Raw genomic sequence first — 16,497 nt, forward strand, 5'->3', positions numbered from 1 at the left:
CTCATCTGGGTGACAGAATGAGACTCTATCTCAAAAAAAAAAAAAAAAAAGTATTGGGTTTTGAATTTGCCCTTAAAATAATCCATTTACAAGACCTAGCTAGTTTATCCTCATTTAAATTCCTCAAATTCAGTCTTGCTATTAAAATATTTCCTTGTGCCTCCAAACTGATTGCTCACATCCTTTTCATTAAAATTAAATCAGAATAATTTCTACATAATTTAGAACACTATTGGCTTTGTTAGAAAACCCCTGTGATTGCATTTTTCTCACATGACATCTTTTCGAATTAATTATTCCATTCTGTTTTACCCCCTTTCTGAGCACAAGCCCAGCAGCTCTCTTCTGTGAGGAACCTGGGAAGAGTTTCTTCCTCATGCCTCCTGAGGATGAAGTTGCGCCACCTCCAGCATTGCAAGAATCAATACTTTGACCTAGCATGAGAGAACCTGAGTCCTCGTGCTATTCTGCTCCTCACTAGAGCCGGGAAGTATTTTACCTGCTCTTGACCCCAATTTTCTCCTACATGAATGAAGAGCTATAACTAGGTCAGGGAAAGTGTTAGGTATGCCCAGGGCAGACATCACTAATCACTTCAGGGATTCCTCCCTGCTGACTGTCAATGCAAATTTCCAAGCAGGTTCCATGTAGCCACTGGAGGTGGCATCTAATGTGAAAGCTGGTTGCTGTCTTTGGCAAATATGAATGTTCAGCTCCCACACAGGCCTGGGGCCCCATTTGTGGGGCCTGGGGAAACAGTACAAATGGAGGCCACATGCTGTATGTCAAAATATTTAAAAGTTATAAATCAAGGGACTCAAAGAGACACCCACGTCCATTGCAGCATTATTTGCAATAGCCAAAAGGTGGAAGCAACCCAAGTGTATATCCATGAATGAATGGATAAACCAAAGATTTATATACACAATGGAATATTATATTCAGCTGGAAAGAGGAAGGAAGTTCTGATACAAGCTACAACATCAATGTACCTTGCGGACATTATGCTAAGTGAAATAAGCCAGTCACAAAAGGACAAATACTGTATGATTCCTTATATGAGGTACCTAGAGTAGTCAAATTCTTAGAGACAAAAAGTAGAATGGTGATTACCAAGGGCTAAGGGTGGGGAGAAGGGAATGAGGAATTAGAATTTGTGTGTGTGTGTGTGTATGTGTTTTGAGATAGGATCTCACTGTGTCGCCCAGACTGGAGTGTAGTGACGCTATCATAGCTTACTGCAGCCTTGAACTCCTCCCGCCTCCCAAGTAGCTGAGACTACAGGTATGAGCTACTATGACTGCCAGGAAGTTATTGTTTAATGGGCACAGGGTTTCAGTTTTATAAAATGAAAAGAGTTCTGTGGGCAGATGATGGCGATGGTACCACAGCAATGTGAGTGCACTTAATGCCACTGAACTGTAGACTTAAAAATGGTTGACAGAACATTTTGTGTTACATATATTTCACCACAATTTAAAAAAACAAAACAAAACAAATTAGTGCTATCCTCAAAGACCTGGCAACCTAAAATCCTATACTTTGCTAAGCAACCATTAAAGAAAAGAAGCCAAAACAAAGATTTTTTTTTTTTACCAAAATAGTTATAAATCAATCTAACAAAATGTTAAATGATACATGCTTTACTCTCCTACTTTGAAAAACATAGCTTCGTAATAACCTGGAACTCTACTCTTTAGTGTTCCATATTGGAATTCCATGTTGGAGTTCATGTTGGAACACGGCAGCATGCAGAGAAACAGCCTCTGGCCATGGCTTAGCCCCTTTTCTTCTTGGACCTGGCTGCAGCCCCTGCTACAAGGGACCTCTTTGCAAGCATGTGGTTACCCCCACTTGCATATAAAGCTCGGCTCACACTTCTGTAAATAGCTGCCTCCAGCCACTCTTTAGGCCTAGATGTGAGCACCCTGATGGTGCAGTCCACCCTCAGGATTTAGGCAAGAGGACTATAAAAGCCTTGAAAGTCTTGGGGCCATTTGGGCAGAGTATACTGGAGTCATGGTTGGTACATAGGCACTGCGGATGCTTCACCCTGTGAGAAGGGGCATAGCTGAGAAAGGGCCAGAGTGGCTTCTCTAAAGCATAAGGTTTTTCTGGCCTTGATTGTTCTTCCTCCTCTAGATACTATCAATAGCGAATCCATTCTTTTCACCACTCGTCATTTATGACTACCTACATGTTGGTTATCACCATACTTCCATCCACGAAACTCAAGGGAATAGACTATTAGTTTCACGAAGGAGAGAAGGGTTAACAGTGTCAAATGCAGCAGAGAAGTCCAGGAAGCTAAGGACTGAGAAATGTGCACTGAGACTGGAAACTGGAGGTTATTAGTGGCATTTTTTTTTTTTTCGAGACACAGTTTCACTCTGTTGTCCAGGCTGGAGTGCAGTGGCACGATCTTGGCTCATTGCAACCTCTCCCTCCCGGGTTCAAGTGATTCTCGTGCTCAGCCTCCTGAGTAGCTAGGACTACAGGCACGCACCACCACATCTGGCTAATTTTTGTATTTTTATCAGAGATGGGGTTTCACCATGTTGGCCAGACTGGTCTTGAACTCCTGACCTCAGGTAATTTGGCAGCCTCGGCCTCTCAAAGTGCTGGTATTATAGGCGTGAGCCCCCAGGCCCGGCCATTAATGACATTTGATGAAACAGATTCCTAGTGAAGAGGGTTGAAGGGTGATGAGAAGTGAGGAAGTGGAGGTAGAGAGTGAGGAGTGTAATGACTTTTTCTCTCTTTTTTTTTTTTTCTGGGACAGGTCACACTTTGTCGCCCACGCTGGAGTGCAGTGCTGTGATTATGGCTTACTGCAGCCTCAACTTCTGGGGCTCAAGTGATCTTCCCACCTCAGGACTGCCCCTCACTGCGAGTAGCTGGGACTACAGGTGCATGCCACCATGTCCCACTAATTTTTTTTTTTTAATTTTTTTGTAGAGTCAAGGGTCTCAGTATGTTGCCTAGGCTGTTCTCAAACTCTTGGGCTCAAGTGATCCACCTGCCTCGGCCTCCCGAAGTGCTGGGATTACAAGCATGAGCCACTGCACTCGGCCCTTTAGTGACTTTTCAAAAAGTTTAGCTGAGAAAGGAGAGCAAGAGAAGGGCAGTAGCTAGAGTTGGATTTAGGGTCAAGCTTTTTTTTTTTTTTTTTTTTTTAATGGAAAGCAAGAGTAAGGGCAGTAGCTAGAGTGGGATTTAGGGTCAAGCTTTTTTTTTTTTTTTTTTTTTTTTTTTAAATGGAGTCATCAGAGAATATTTACAGGCTGAGAGAAGAAGCTACTGGAGAGGGGCTGGGTGCGGTGGCCCACGACTCTAATCCCAGCATTTTGGGAGGCCGAAGCAGGTAGATCACAAGGAGATGGAGACCACCCTGGCCAAAATGGTGAAACCCCATCTCTACTAAAAATACAAAAAGTAGCTGGGCGTGGTGGCAGGCGCCTGTAGTCCCAGCTACTTGGGAGGCTGAGGCAGGAGAATTGCTTAAACCCAGGAGGAAGAAGTTGCAGTGAGCCAAGATTGCGCCACTGCCCTCCAGCCTGGTGACAGAGTGATACTCTATCTCAAAAAAAAAAAAAAAAAAAAAAAGAGAAAAAGAAGCTACTGGAGAGGGAAAAACAAGAAGTTTGAGAGGGGATAATTGATGGTACACGTGGAGGACTGGGGTCAACAGCACAGGTGGAGGGCTTGGCCTTGAACCAGAGTTGAAATGATTCACTTTCTGAAGCTGGAGATGGTGACAAATACGGGCAAGTTTGTAGTTGGGATGTTGAGGCAGATTGTGATTGCTTTAATTTTCTTTTTTTTTTTTTTTTGAGACGGAGTCTCACTCTGTTGCCCGGGCTGGAGTGCAGTGGCACCATCTCAGCTCACTGCAACCTCCGCCTCCTGGGTTCAAGCAATTCTCCTGCCTCAGCCTCCCAAGTAGCAGCTGCGTCTACAGGTGCACGCCCCCACGCCTGGCTAATTTTTTGTATTTTAGTAGAGACAGGGTTTCACTGTGTTGCCCAGGCTGGTCTCAAACTCCAAAGCTCAGGCAATCCGCCCACCTTGGCCTCCCAAAATGCTAGGATTACAGGTGTGAGCCACTGTGCCCGGCTAATTTTCTTTTTAAATAAAGAGATAAAACCACATGCTGAGAACGAAGGAAGAAAAACGTGAACTTCAGCAGAGAATTAAAATTTTGGATTAACTGCTTAGGAGAATGGGGGAGGTTGCTGATCAAGGCAGTTAAAATAATTGTCGACTGGCGAAAGGACAAAGCTGAGTTTGTTGAACATGAACATTAAGTGGCAAAATTCTGCAGGGTTGTGTGATTGATTTCTGGAAGTTAGCACCCCCCGGTCTTGGGCAGAGGAAATCGGTTGTAGAAATGACCCCGGGTGGGAGTTTGGTGCTCGTGTGCAAAGTAGTTAGAGGTACAAATGGGCAAGGGAGTGAGGTATCCAGGTAACATGGTAGAGCAGGTGATCCGCCATAGACTGTAGGCCTGGAGGCTGTTGGAGGCAGAAGCGATGCTGGCAAGGGGTTGATCTACTCTGCTAAGTTGGAGAAGTTAAGGAAGAGCATGTGTAACTGGAGTGGGTATATGAGAGAACTGGATGGAAAGGAGAATCCTGGCTATTGGTGCTCAAGATTTCAGAGATGAAGCAGTTAATTAGCTAGACTGAGATGTAGGATAAGAAGGTCCTGGGTGAGGCTATTGGAGTGAGTGACTTAGGCAGAATGGAAGTTGCAGATTAGCATCGAGGAACTCATGGAAATTGGATGCCAAGGTTGGTTTGGTTTTACATATTGTAGTTAAAGGATAACAAGGCTTGACGAAAAGAGGAAACCTGATCACACCATAAAAAACCCTCTTCTTATTTAAGACATGGGCCCTATGGACATGGAATCCACTCCACATTTCTCCACATTTTCTTTCTTTCTTTTCTTTTTGAAACGGAGTTTTGCTCTTGTTGCCCGGGCTGGAGTGCAATGGTGCGATCTTGGCTCTCTGCAACCTCCGCCTCCTGAGTTCAAGCGATTCTCCTGCCTCAGCCTCCCAAGTAGCTGGGATTACAGGTATGCGCCACCATGCCTGGCTAATTTTGTATTTTTAGTAGAGATGGGCTTTCTCCATGTTGGTCAGGCTGGTCTCGAACTCCTGACCTCAGGTGACCCACCCGCCTTGGCCTCCTAAAGTGCTAGATTAAGTGTGAGCCACTGCGCCCGGCCCCACATTTTCTTTTTACTTTTATTTGTTTTGAGATGAAATTTCGCTCTTGTTGCCTAGGCTGGAGAGCAATGGTGCGATCTCGGCTCACTGCAACCTCTGCCTCCTGGGTTCAAGCAATTCTCCTGCCTCAGCCTCCGAAGTAGCTGGGATTACAGGTGCCCAGCTAACTTTGTATTTTTTTAAGTAGAGACAGGGTTTCACCATGTTGGTCAGGCTGGTCTCGAACTCCTGGTCTCAGATGATCCACCTGCCTCAGCCTCCCAAAATGCTGGGATTACAGGCGTGAGCCCTCGCACCTAGCCCCACATTTTCATTTTTATCACTTACAAGCTCCTGATCAGTTCATCAAGGACTTTAAAAACTCTCATACTAAGGCAGAGAAGTAATAGGTTGAAATCAACACGGATATGAGGGAAATGCAGATCTAGCTTTTAAGTGGAGAGGTATGAACAGCCTCCCTTGAGAGAGTATCACAGGGAGAGCCAGATCCTCCAAGGAGGACTAGGTCTCAGTTAAGGCCTGAAAAGGAAGGGAGTGCTGCATGAGAAACCGGAAAGACCTTATTGCCCTTGAAGAGGAGTTTCAGAGGATGGTGGAAACGTGGGAGAGGGTGGAGAGGTCAAGAGTGATCAGAGCAAGGAGTGGAAGTCTAGATTTAGAGTTGAGGAGGACATGGAAATTTGATGCTTAGGCTAGTTAGATTTTATAAATGGTAACTAAAAGATAATACAAGGCCTGAAGAAAAGAGGAAGCCCGATAACACCATCTAAAACCCTCTCCTTAGTTAAGGCACAAACCCTCTGGGAATACTATCCGGCTACTTTTTCAATGTTATCATTTACGGAGGAAGTAGAGTATCATGGAGATAAGGGGATGAAAGTTCTGGGGGAGAAGAACGAATTGAGAGGATTATACATTGGCTGCTCCCCAAGGCTAGCAGGGAAGCATGCAGATTCCAGATGGGACAGTGTGCTTGGTCATATCCCTCAGGACCTGGCCAGGTGGGGGAAGCTGTGCTGGTGGGTCCTACACAGGCTCAGCAGCTTGAGGATGTTGAATCTCAGAAGACTGAGCTTTGGCCGGGCGCGGTGGCTCACGCCTGTAATCCTAGCACTTTGAGAGGCTGAGGCGGGCAGATCACCCGAGGTCGGGAGTTTGAGACCACCCTGGCCATGATGGTGAACCCCGTCTCTACTGAAAATACAAAAATTAGCTGGGTGTGGTTGCGCACACTTGTAATCCCAGCTACTTGGGAAGCTGAGGCATGAGAATGGCTTGAAGTCAGCAGATGGAGGTTGCAGTGGGCCGAGATTGTGCCACTGCACTCCAGCCTGGATGACAGAGCAAGACTGTCTCAGAAAAAAAAAAAAAAAAAAAAAAAAAAAAGGCCGGGCGCGGTGGCTCACGCCTGTAATCTCAGCACTTTGGGAGGCCGAGGCGGGAGGATCACGAGGTCAGGAGATCAAGACCATCCTGGCTAACACGGTGAAACCCCGTCTCTACTAAAAATACAAAAAAATTAGCCGGGTGTGGTGGCAGGCGCCTGTAGTCCCAGCTACTCGGGAGGCTGAGGCAGGAGAATGGCGTGAACCTGGGAGGCGGAGCTTGCAGTGAGCTGAGATCGCGCCACCGCACTCCAGCCTGGGTGACAGAGCGAGACTCCGTCTCAAAAATAATAATAATAATCATAAAAGGAGCCTAAGCTTTAAGAGGTTAGTTCATTTAACTAGGATTAGGGTTTAGGGTGGCAGTGGGGCTAGGGGGAGAGGGTGAGAGGGAGGAAGCAAGGTAATTCACGTTTATTAAAGCTCTGTGTTAGGCACTTCACACACGCTCTTTTAATTCTCACAATAATCCTACAAAGGAAGCATCATTATCCTCAGTTTATAAATGATGTGTCAACTTGCCTGTAACATAATGCGAATTTCTATATGAATGCAGATTTTTCTTCCCAAATGCTGAAAGTAGACAATTCATAAATGGAAAATAAAAAAAGAGTAATAAAAAAAGGCAAGTCAATAAGCATATAGCCTTCATAACTGCCTTTAGTTTTTAGATAATATTTTCTTGTACCTTTCATGTCTCCTTTGTTTAATCTTGGCTCAGGGCCTATCTGTTTTATCATTCGACAGGATTCAAAGTGCTATTTCTAATCTTCGCCAGTAAAAATATTCAAATCATATGCTTTAAAGAGTATTCAAGTCATATTCGCTTCAGATTGCCTCTCCAGGGAGACAGCTCTGATACAATGGAAGTACTGGATTGAGGATCAGAGCCATGGATTCTGGTTCTGGTCTTTGATTAATTATTTGAAGCTGGCAAGGCACTCAACTCCACAAGTTTCCTGTCTCTGAAACAGGGATCATTACATCTGCATTGTTGTAGGATTGATGTGTAGGTGAAAGGGCTGTAAAATGCTATGCAGATGGCAAGGATTGGTGTTCTTGAGGCAGAGAATTCAGAACCACAAAACCTTTATTGAAAACCTTTGGGGACAAGTGTGTTTTAGAGTGTCCCAGATTTTTTTCTGACTTTAGAAAGGAAGAAGAGAGGCCGGGTGCAGTGGCTCACGCCTGTAATCCCAGCACTTTGGGAAGCCGAGGCAGGCAGATCACTTGAGGTCAGGAGTTCGATACCAGCCTGGCCAACATGGTGAAGCCCCTGTCTCCACTAAAAATACAAAAAAATTAGCTGGGTGTGGTGGCAGGTGCACGTAATCCCTGCTACTCGGGAGGCTGAGGCAGGAGAATCGCTTGAACCCAGGAGGTGGATGTTGTAGTGAGCCAATATCACACCACTGCACTCCAGCCTGGGTGACAGAGCAAGACTATCTTAGAAAAAAAAAGAAACGAAGAAGAGTGCCCATGTTGCATATTACTCAACACTCCCGTTAAAGTCTGGAGCAGCACCCTATAATCCCACACTAGTATTTCTTTAGCAAGACATGATTATTCACATTAAGAGGGTTTGATAAAGATCATAAATAGCCTTATTCATGTAGGCTAAATAATGGGCACCTATAGATCTCAAGTCTTAATCCCTGGAACCTGTAAATGTTACCTAATTAGGAAAAATAGTCTTTGCATATGTGATTGAGCTAAGGAGTTTGACGTATGAGATTATCCCAAATTGTCTGAGTAGGCCCTAAAGGTCCTCACACATAACCTTGTAAGAGAAAGGCAGAGGGAGGTTTGATACACATGGAAGAGAAAAAATGATGTTACTTTGGAGGCAGACAGATTGGAGTGACATGGCCACAAGTCAAGTAATGCTGGCAGCTACCAGAAGCTGGAAGTGGTAAGGACCAGATTCCCCCACCCTCTGGGGCCTCAGGTGTGGGTGTGGCCCTGCCAACCCATTGATTTTGACTCAGTGAAATTGATTTTGGACTTCTGGTCTCCAGAACTATAAGAGAACATACTTCTATCATTTTAAGCTATGAAGTTAGTGGTAATTTGTTATGGCAGCCACAGGAAACAAATATAGTCAGGTTTTGCTGCCAAATGGGCAATGAAAAAAAAAAAGGTGAGTTTTCAGATTTCATACACCTATATTTAGGACTGATATCCAAGTACTTTTAAAAGCGGTTGTTGTGATATCTTGTTCATTCATAGCCCTTCAGAATGGCAGGCATGGGCCTGGAACTGCTGCTAGCCTTGCACACTGTGGCGGTGAGATGGGTGTTGAGGCATGTTGAAGATATAAGGGCAGATGGGCCTATCCAATAGAGAAGTTTGAGCTGAGAGAGCAGAATGTTTTACCTAAGGGCAATATCTAGCCTTAGTGATTCAAGCAGTAGCTAGGCATCCCCACAGGTAGGTGACTCTCAAGAGCCTAGATAAATAAGCACAGGTAAGGGTGTCTGGGTATCAGATATCAGGTGAGGTTCAGGGCAAGGGCTAGGATATCGGGGATCATGGTAGCAGACAGGTTACTGCTACAGTCTGAATATATGTGTCTCTCCAAAATTCTTTATGTTAGAACTTAAACCCCAAAGTAATAGTATTAAGAGGTAGGGCCTTTAGGAGGTAGTTAGGCCAGAAGGGCTCCACCCTCAGGGATGGGATTAATATCCATATAAAAGAAGGCTCCAGAGTTGCCTGGTCCTTCAATCTCTTCTGTCATGTGAGGATACAGTGGTCATCCCTTTTTGTCCCTTTCTACCGTATAAGGACATAGCAGTAAGGTACAATCTTGGAAGCAGAGACGGAGCCCTCAGCAGACACCGAATCTGCCAACACCTTGATTTTGGACTTCCCAGCCAGCAGAACTGTGAGAAAAAAATTTCTGTTGTTTATAAATTACTCAATCTAAGGTATTTTGTTATAGCAGCACAAATGGACTAAGACAGCTACTATAATAGAAATGGAAAAAATAGGAACTGATACAGAAGCCCAGGTGGATGAATGTGTGTGTGGGGGTGGGTGTGTGTGTCTGTACAGGCCAGGACATTTGGATGACAAAGGTTCTTTATTAGAGAATATCTTGGGGTGGGAATGATGACTTAGGTAGAATGTGGGCTTTTCCAGGATCTCGAACTACACTAGCAGCAAGAAAAACTCAAATGAACCCCAGAGGGGAGTGACTTGGGGAGCAAAGCAGGAGCCTGGACCAGCTCTGAAGTGCTTGCCATGGGCCAGGACAAGAAGGAGACACGGCCAATTCTCAGCCTGAGGAGGGGATGCTGAGGCTCCAGAGCCTGTTGCTTCATGCTCAGCTTGACCAAGAAACTGGGGTAAGTAGGGTATGAGGTGGGAAGATAAGTGGGTCCAGCAATAGAGAGCCACAGGCCAAAAGAGGGAAAATCTTTGGGGGCATTGGCGGTGGGGGGAGAGAAGACCTGCTGACATTGTCAAAGTCTTTGTCTTTTTAGTTTGTTTTAAAGTCAACTTCCTGATGATAAAACGGTCCTCGTATCATGAGGCAACTGTCAGTCTATGATGAAATTACTTAAAATCTCCAATTAAAAACTCATTACATTTATCTGAAGGCTATTTTAAAAGTTATGAGCTAATCTAAATGGCCAACACAAGACTTGGTTAAATAAACTATGGGCATCTATGCGACCAAATGTTTTATAGCCATTACAATTATGTTTATAGAGAGTTTCTAAAGGCCTAGGAAAATGTTTATGCTATAATGCTGTGTTAAAAAGGCAGGATACAAGATTGTTTATAGACTACCAAGAGACCAAATAAAAACTATGCATGAAAAACAATCTAGTAGAAAATCCACCAAAATATTAATATAGTGATAGCCTCTAGAGAGTGAGACTAAGAGTATTTTTTTTTTTTTTTTTGAGACGGAGTCTTGCTCTGACACCCGGGCTGGAGTGCAGTGGCACGATCTCGGCTCACTGCAAGCTCCGCCTCCCGGGTTCACGCCATTCTCCTGCCTCAGCCTCCCCAGTAGCTGGGACTGCAGGCGTCCACCACCACGCCCGGCTTATTTTTGTATTTTTAGTAGAGATGGGGTTTCACCGTGGTCTCGATCTCCTGACCTCGTGATCCGCCCGCCTCGGCCTCCCAAAGTGTTGGGATTACAGGCGTGAGCCACCACGCCCAGCCAACTAAGAGTATTTTTAAATCATCTTTCTACTTTTCTATTTTTCAAATTATCTGTGCATCACTTTTTCTTGTAGTTGTTTTCCTGTTTTATATACATTACTTTTGTCATGGGAAGGACCCAAGAAATTCTCCTTTCTGTAAAAGCTCACACCTTACTTTTTATAAATAATCTGAATTCAAAGCCTTTTGTGTTTCAAAGGGCAATGATATCTACAAAAAAAGGGTATTGCATTAACATTTCTGATTATGTGAACTCTAGATACAAAAGGCAAAAAATAAACAGATTCTCCCCCCAAAAATCAAGCCTCAGGAGAAATGATCTTATTTTTTTTCTTTTCCCATAAGATCCAACTGGCAAGAAACTTCAGGCTGTGGAAAAGCACTAGACAGTCATAATATGGTGCAACATGGCTTTAATGATGTCATTTAAACCCTTTCACTGCAGGAAGAGGCTGCTTTAGTGATGAGTGTGGCAGAGGAGAAGCTGTCTCATACTAGCCTGCGGATTTCCTTTATGGAGTAAATCCTTTAAGATTCTTCTCAAGAGCTGGGCGCAGTGGCTTATGCCTGTAATCCCAGCACTTTGGGAGGCCAAGGTGAGCCTTCAAGACCAGCCTGACCAACCAGGAGAAACCCTGTCTCTACTAAAAATACAAAACTAGCCAGGCGTGGTTGTGCATGCCTGTAATCCCAGCTACTCAGGAGGCTGAGGCAGGAGAATTGCTTGAACCCGGGAGGCAGAGGTTGCAGTGAGCTGAGATCGCGCCACTGCACTCTAGCCTGGGCAACAAGAGCGAAACTCCGTCTCAAGGAAAAAAAAAAAAAGACTCTTCTCAGATATTATCTCTTCTATGATGTCTTTCCTTTACCCTGAGCTGGAATAAATGCCCTTGTTTCCTCAGTACCCGGTGCAGGCCTCCTTCCCTGGCCTTATCATATGACATAATCTCACCACGAGGCTGTAAGAGTCTCAGAGTGGCAGCAACAGTGTTTTATTTACGGTGCTCTTCACAGCACCTAGCAGAACTGGCAGATTGTGGGTGCTGAATAAATGTTTGTTAAATGAACTGAGTAATTCTCCCAAAGTGTGAGAGAAATTGTATTCGTTTTCTAAGGCTGCCATAACAAAGTACTGAAAACTGGGTGACTTAAGAAAAATGTATTCTCTCACAATTATGGAAGCTAGGAGTCTTAAATCGAGGTGTTGGCAAGGTTGGTTCCTGCTGGAGGGCTCTGATGGGGGCAGGGCTGTTCCATGCTTCTCTCAGCTTCTGGGTGCAATCCCACATGCTCCTTGACTTTCAGCGGTATCATCCAACCTCTTCTTGCATCTTCACATGGTGTCTCCTCTGTGTCTCTGGGTCCCTGTGTCCAAGTGTTCCTTTTTTTTTTTTTTTTTTGAGACAGTCTCGCTCTGTTGCCCAGGCTGGAGTGCAGTGGCACGATCTTGGCTCACTGCAACCTCCGCCTCCGGGGTTCAAGCGATTCTTGTGCCTCAGCCTCCCGAGTAGCTGGGGTTACAGGCGTGTGCCACCATGCCCGGCTAATTTTTGTATTTTTAGTAGAGATAGGGTTTCACCATGTTGGTCAGGCTGGTGTCAAACTCCTGACCTCGTGATCTGCCCGCCTCGGCCTCCCAAAGTGCTGGGATTACAGGCGTGAGCCACTGCGCCTGGCCTGTTCCCCTTTTTATAAGGACATCAGTTACACTGGGTTTAGGGCCCACCCTAATCCAGTTTGGCCTTAACTCAGTTACATCCACAAAGACCCTATTACCAAAAATGTCACATTTACAGATACTGGGATTAGGACTTAAATGTACTTTTATTTAACTCACAACAGAAACTATAGCTATAGCTAGCTAGATAGTATATAGTAGAGTACAGATACTCAATGAAGTGGTAATAACCAGCTGATGTACCCAGTATAATATATGGCCTCTGCAGCGAGTATAAGATCATTTCTCCAGAGGCTTGATTTTTTTGGAGGAGAATCTGTTTATCTTTTCGCCCTTTGTATCTAGAGTTCATATATTTGGAAGTGTTAATGCAATAACATTTTTCGTTGTAGATATCATTGCCCTTTGAAACACAAAGTGCTTTGAATCAGATTAATTTCGAGAAAGTTGGGTGTGAGCTTTTTCAGAGAGTTTCTTGAGTCCTTCACACGAAAAGAGTAATATATATAAAACAGGAAAACTACTAAGAGAAAAAGTGGGCCGGGCACAGTGGCTCATGCCTGTAATCCTAGCACTTTGGGAGGCCGAGGTGGGTGGATGACTTGAGGTCAGGAGTTCGAGACCAGCCTGACCAGCAGGGTGAAACCCTGTCTCTACTAAAAATACAAAAATTATCTGGGTGTGGTGGCGTGTGCCTGTAGTCCCAGCTACTAGGGAGGCTGAAGCAGGAGAATCACTTGAACTTGGGAGGCGGAGGTTGCAGTGAGCCAAGATTGCGCCATTGCATTCCAGCATTACAGCCTGGGCGACAGAGTGAAACTCTGTCTCAAAAAAAAAAAAAAAAAAAGAAAAGAAAAGAAAAAGAAAAAGTGATGCACAGATAGTTTTGAAAAATGGAAAAGTAGAAAGATGACTAAAAAGATACTCTTAGTCTCACCCTCTAGAGGCTATCACTATATTAATATTTTGATGGATTTTCTACTAGGTTATTTTTCATGCATAGTTTTACTTTTGTTTGTTTGTTTGTACTCTATAAACAATCTCATAAACTGCCTTTCTCACAGAGCATTATCACATACTGGGCAGACTGGGCACCTGAGACACAGTCCTGGGTAACCAGGAGCAGAAGACTGGTTCAATATGAAATCCATAAGGCGCAGCTGAGCAGGAATTTGGAGAGCCAAGCAAGTGGATACTAAAAACACGGAAGGAAGAAACGAAATTTCAGAAATTGGGCAATGTTGCCAAGAGCGGGGAGATCAGAATTTGGGTTTAATGGAGGAAAAGAACAGTTTGCTGAAGTCCACCCAAAGACTTTTCCTAGGCTGTTTAACCACTGCACCTGTGTGTTGGTCTTTGGCCCATGATATTTGCTTAGCATCTGACCCTAGATACATATACATCAGGGATTTGGCACCAAATGAGGCGTGTAAGGAAAAAGCAGAGGATTTTTCTCCTAGGAACCATAAAAGAAAAACAAATGTGTTGGCTCTATGTACTATAACAGGATGTGAGGGAAACACATTGAACTCTATATTCTACGGTTGTTCTAATTGTGCATTTTACTTTCTGACAAATAGAGCCTCTAAGAATTGGTAGCATATTTGGCAGAGATTAAACTCTAGGTTGGGCGCTGTGGCTCACACCTGTAGTCCCAGCACTTTGAGGGGCCAAGGTGGGCGGATCACTTGAGGCAAGGAGTTCAAGACCAGCCTGGCCAACATGGCAAAACTCTGTCCCTACTAAAAATACAAAAAATTACCCAGACGTGGTAGTGCATGCCTGTAGTCCCAGCTACTCAGGAGGCTGAGGCACAGGAATTGCTTGAACCCAGAAGGTGGAGGTTGCAGTGAGCCGAGACTGTGCCACTGCACTCCAGACAGGCAAGACTGTCTCAAAACAACAACAACAACAACAACGAGATTAAGTTCTAATATATGGCCATATGGTAAATTTTATATTCATATTCAACATACTACTCTGAGATGTGAAGAGCAAAAGGCATGCTGTTGTTTTTCTTTGAAAACAGAATTTAAAAAAATATTTATTACTCATTGGAAAGAGTAATTAATAATATCAAAATGGGAAATATCTCAGTAAATAAATGCCCTAAGGTGGAATAGTTCCTATAAGCTATTCCTTTGTGAGAGCAATTTTTCCTAAAATCTCAAAGGAACTGGCCACTGCTTAATCTGAGAGGGAGGCAGGACAGAACCTTAACATTTCTGTGGTAAGACACTTAAGCCCTTATACTTGCAATCCCTTACTCTAAGTTACTTGTCCCAGAATATCTGAGCTTATGCAAATTTTAGACTGAATATCAGAAGGCAAAAGGAAAAATTAATGAGTTGAAATGCTCTTGCTTTGATTAGGACCATGACATTTGAGTTTAGTTTAGTTGAAGTAAACATATTAACAAGCCAAGGAGAAAGATAAGGAGGAGACAACACGTGAGAAGGCTGAACCAATCAAAGCAGGAGACCCAGGATGTGGATGTATGAAAATTCCAGGGAAGACTGTTTACCTCCCAGACTCCAGAACAGGAGATTGGAATTTGCAAAGGCAAAAAAGATGAGAACTGGGCCTTATCAAACAACCATAGTTTTCAGTTGCTTCATGCATGCCTTGGGTCTGTTTTGATAACCAGCATATCTTTTGTAACCCAGGCAAGAAGGAAAAATATGTGTCCTACTGAAGGGGCTGGACTAGATTGTGAGATGGGCTCTGAGCATTCCAGCCTCAAAGATAATTAAGACTCAAGAAGTTTTCTTCTTGAGCAAGAGTTCAGGAAAAGTTTATACTGACTTCACAACTGGCTCCGACCAAAAGTTTCAGCGCCCTTTTGCTGGAAGTATTAACTTACTTGACCCCTAGTTTGTACATAAAACTGGCTAAGGAGAAAGGAGGCAACATGAAAATGGATTTTAAAAATCCGGTTTTGAACTATGCCTGGCATGCTAAAATATTTAATTCTTCAACACTTGGCATTTAGAGAAGAGGGTGGATTTAAACAGACCAGCTGGCTAATTACACTTTGCCAACATTCCTACTGGCTGCTTACTGGATGAGTCCTGTTTATGTCAAAGTCTAACTCTGTCCTTTATCCCTTATCATGGCCAAGAAATGGAATCCCATGCATTTTACTTAATATGAAATGTTCTGGTGAAACCCAAAGCAACAAAGGCCACTTTACTTTCTTGGTGAGCTGGACAAGGCAGGTGGTATTTGAAGGTTGTGGAGAAGTCTCCGGACAGGCTTAAAGTTATGAACAACTAAGATTCCAGCTTACCACCCTCCCCACCTCCTTTTATTTATTTATTTAGAGACAAGATCTTGCTCTGTTACCCAGGCTGGAGTACTGGGTTGTGCTCCTAGCTCACTGCAGCCTCGAAATCCTGGCCTCAAATGATCCTCCTGCCCTAGCCTCCCAAAGTGCAAGGCCCACCTCATTTTAGTGAAGATAATTTTTTTATCCTTAATTAAGATATTGTGAAGGCTGGGCACAGTGGCTCATGCTTGTAATTCCAGCACTTTGGGAGGCCGAGGTGGGCAGATCCCTTGGGCCCAGGATTAGGAGATTAGCCTAGGCAATATAGTAAACCCCATCTCTACAAAAAATACAAAAATGAGGCAAATGAGCCGTGTGTGGTGGTGTGCACCTGTAGTCCCAGCTACTTGGGAGGCTGAGGTGGGAGGATCACTCCAGTGTAAAGACATTTTAATTAAATAAATTTTTGAAAAGTAAAGACACTGTGCTGACCAGACAAAACGCATCCGTGAGCTGTATTTTGCTTTAAGGGCTACCAATTTGTGCCTGCTATCTAGTGACAGCTCAAAATTGAAGGTCTGAATTTTTGGGCTCCACTTAATTTGTTAAAAGTGGCTTGCAAAACTCCTTTATAGGAGAGGAAGCGATTGTCCAAATCTTCTGCATGTTCTAAAATTAGGTAAAAACATTTTTCCTATACCTTTTCTAGTGCCATTAAATGAAGTGTCCTTGGAAGGAAGATGTTCAT

This window comes from Pan troglodytes, chromosome 13 (assembly GCF_028858775.2).
Source record: "Pan troglodytes isolate AG18354 chromosome 13, NHGRI_mPanTro3-v2.0_pri, whole genome shotgun sequence".
Lineage (NCBI taxonomy): Eukaryota > Metazoa > Chordata > Mammalia > Primates > Hominidae > Pan > Pan troglodytes.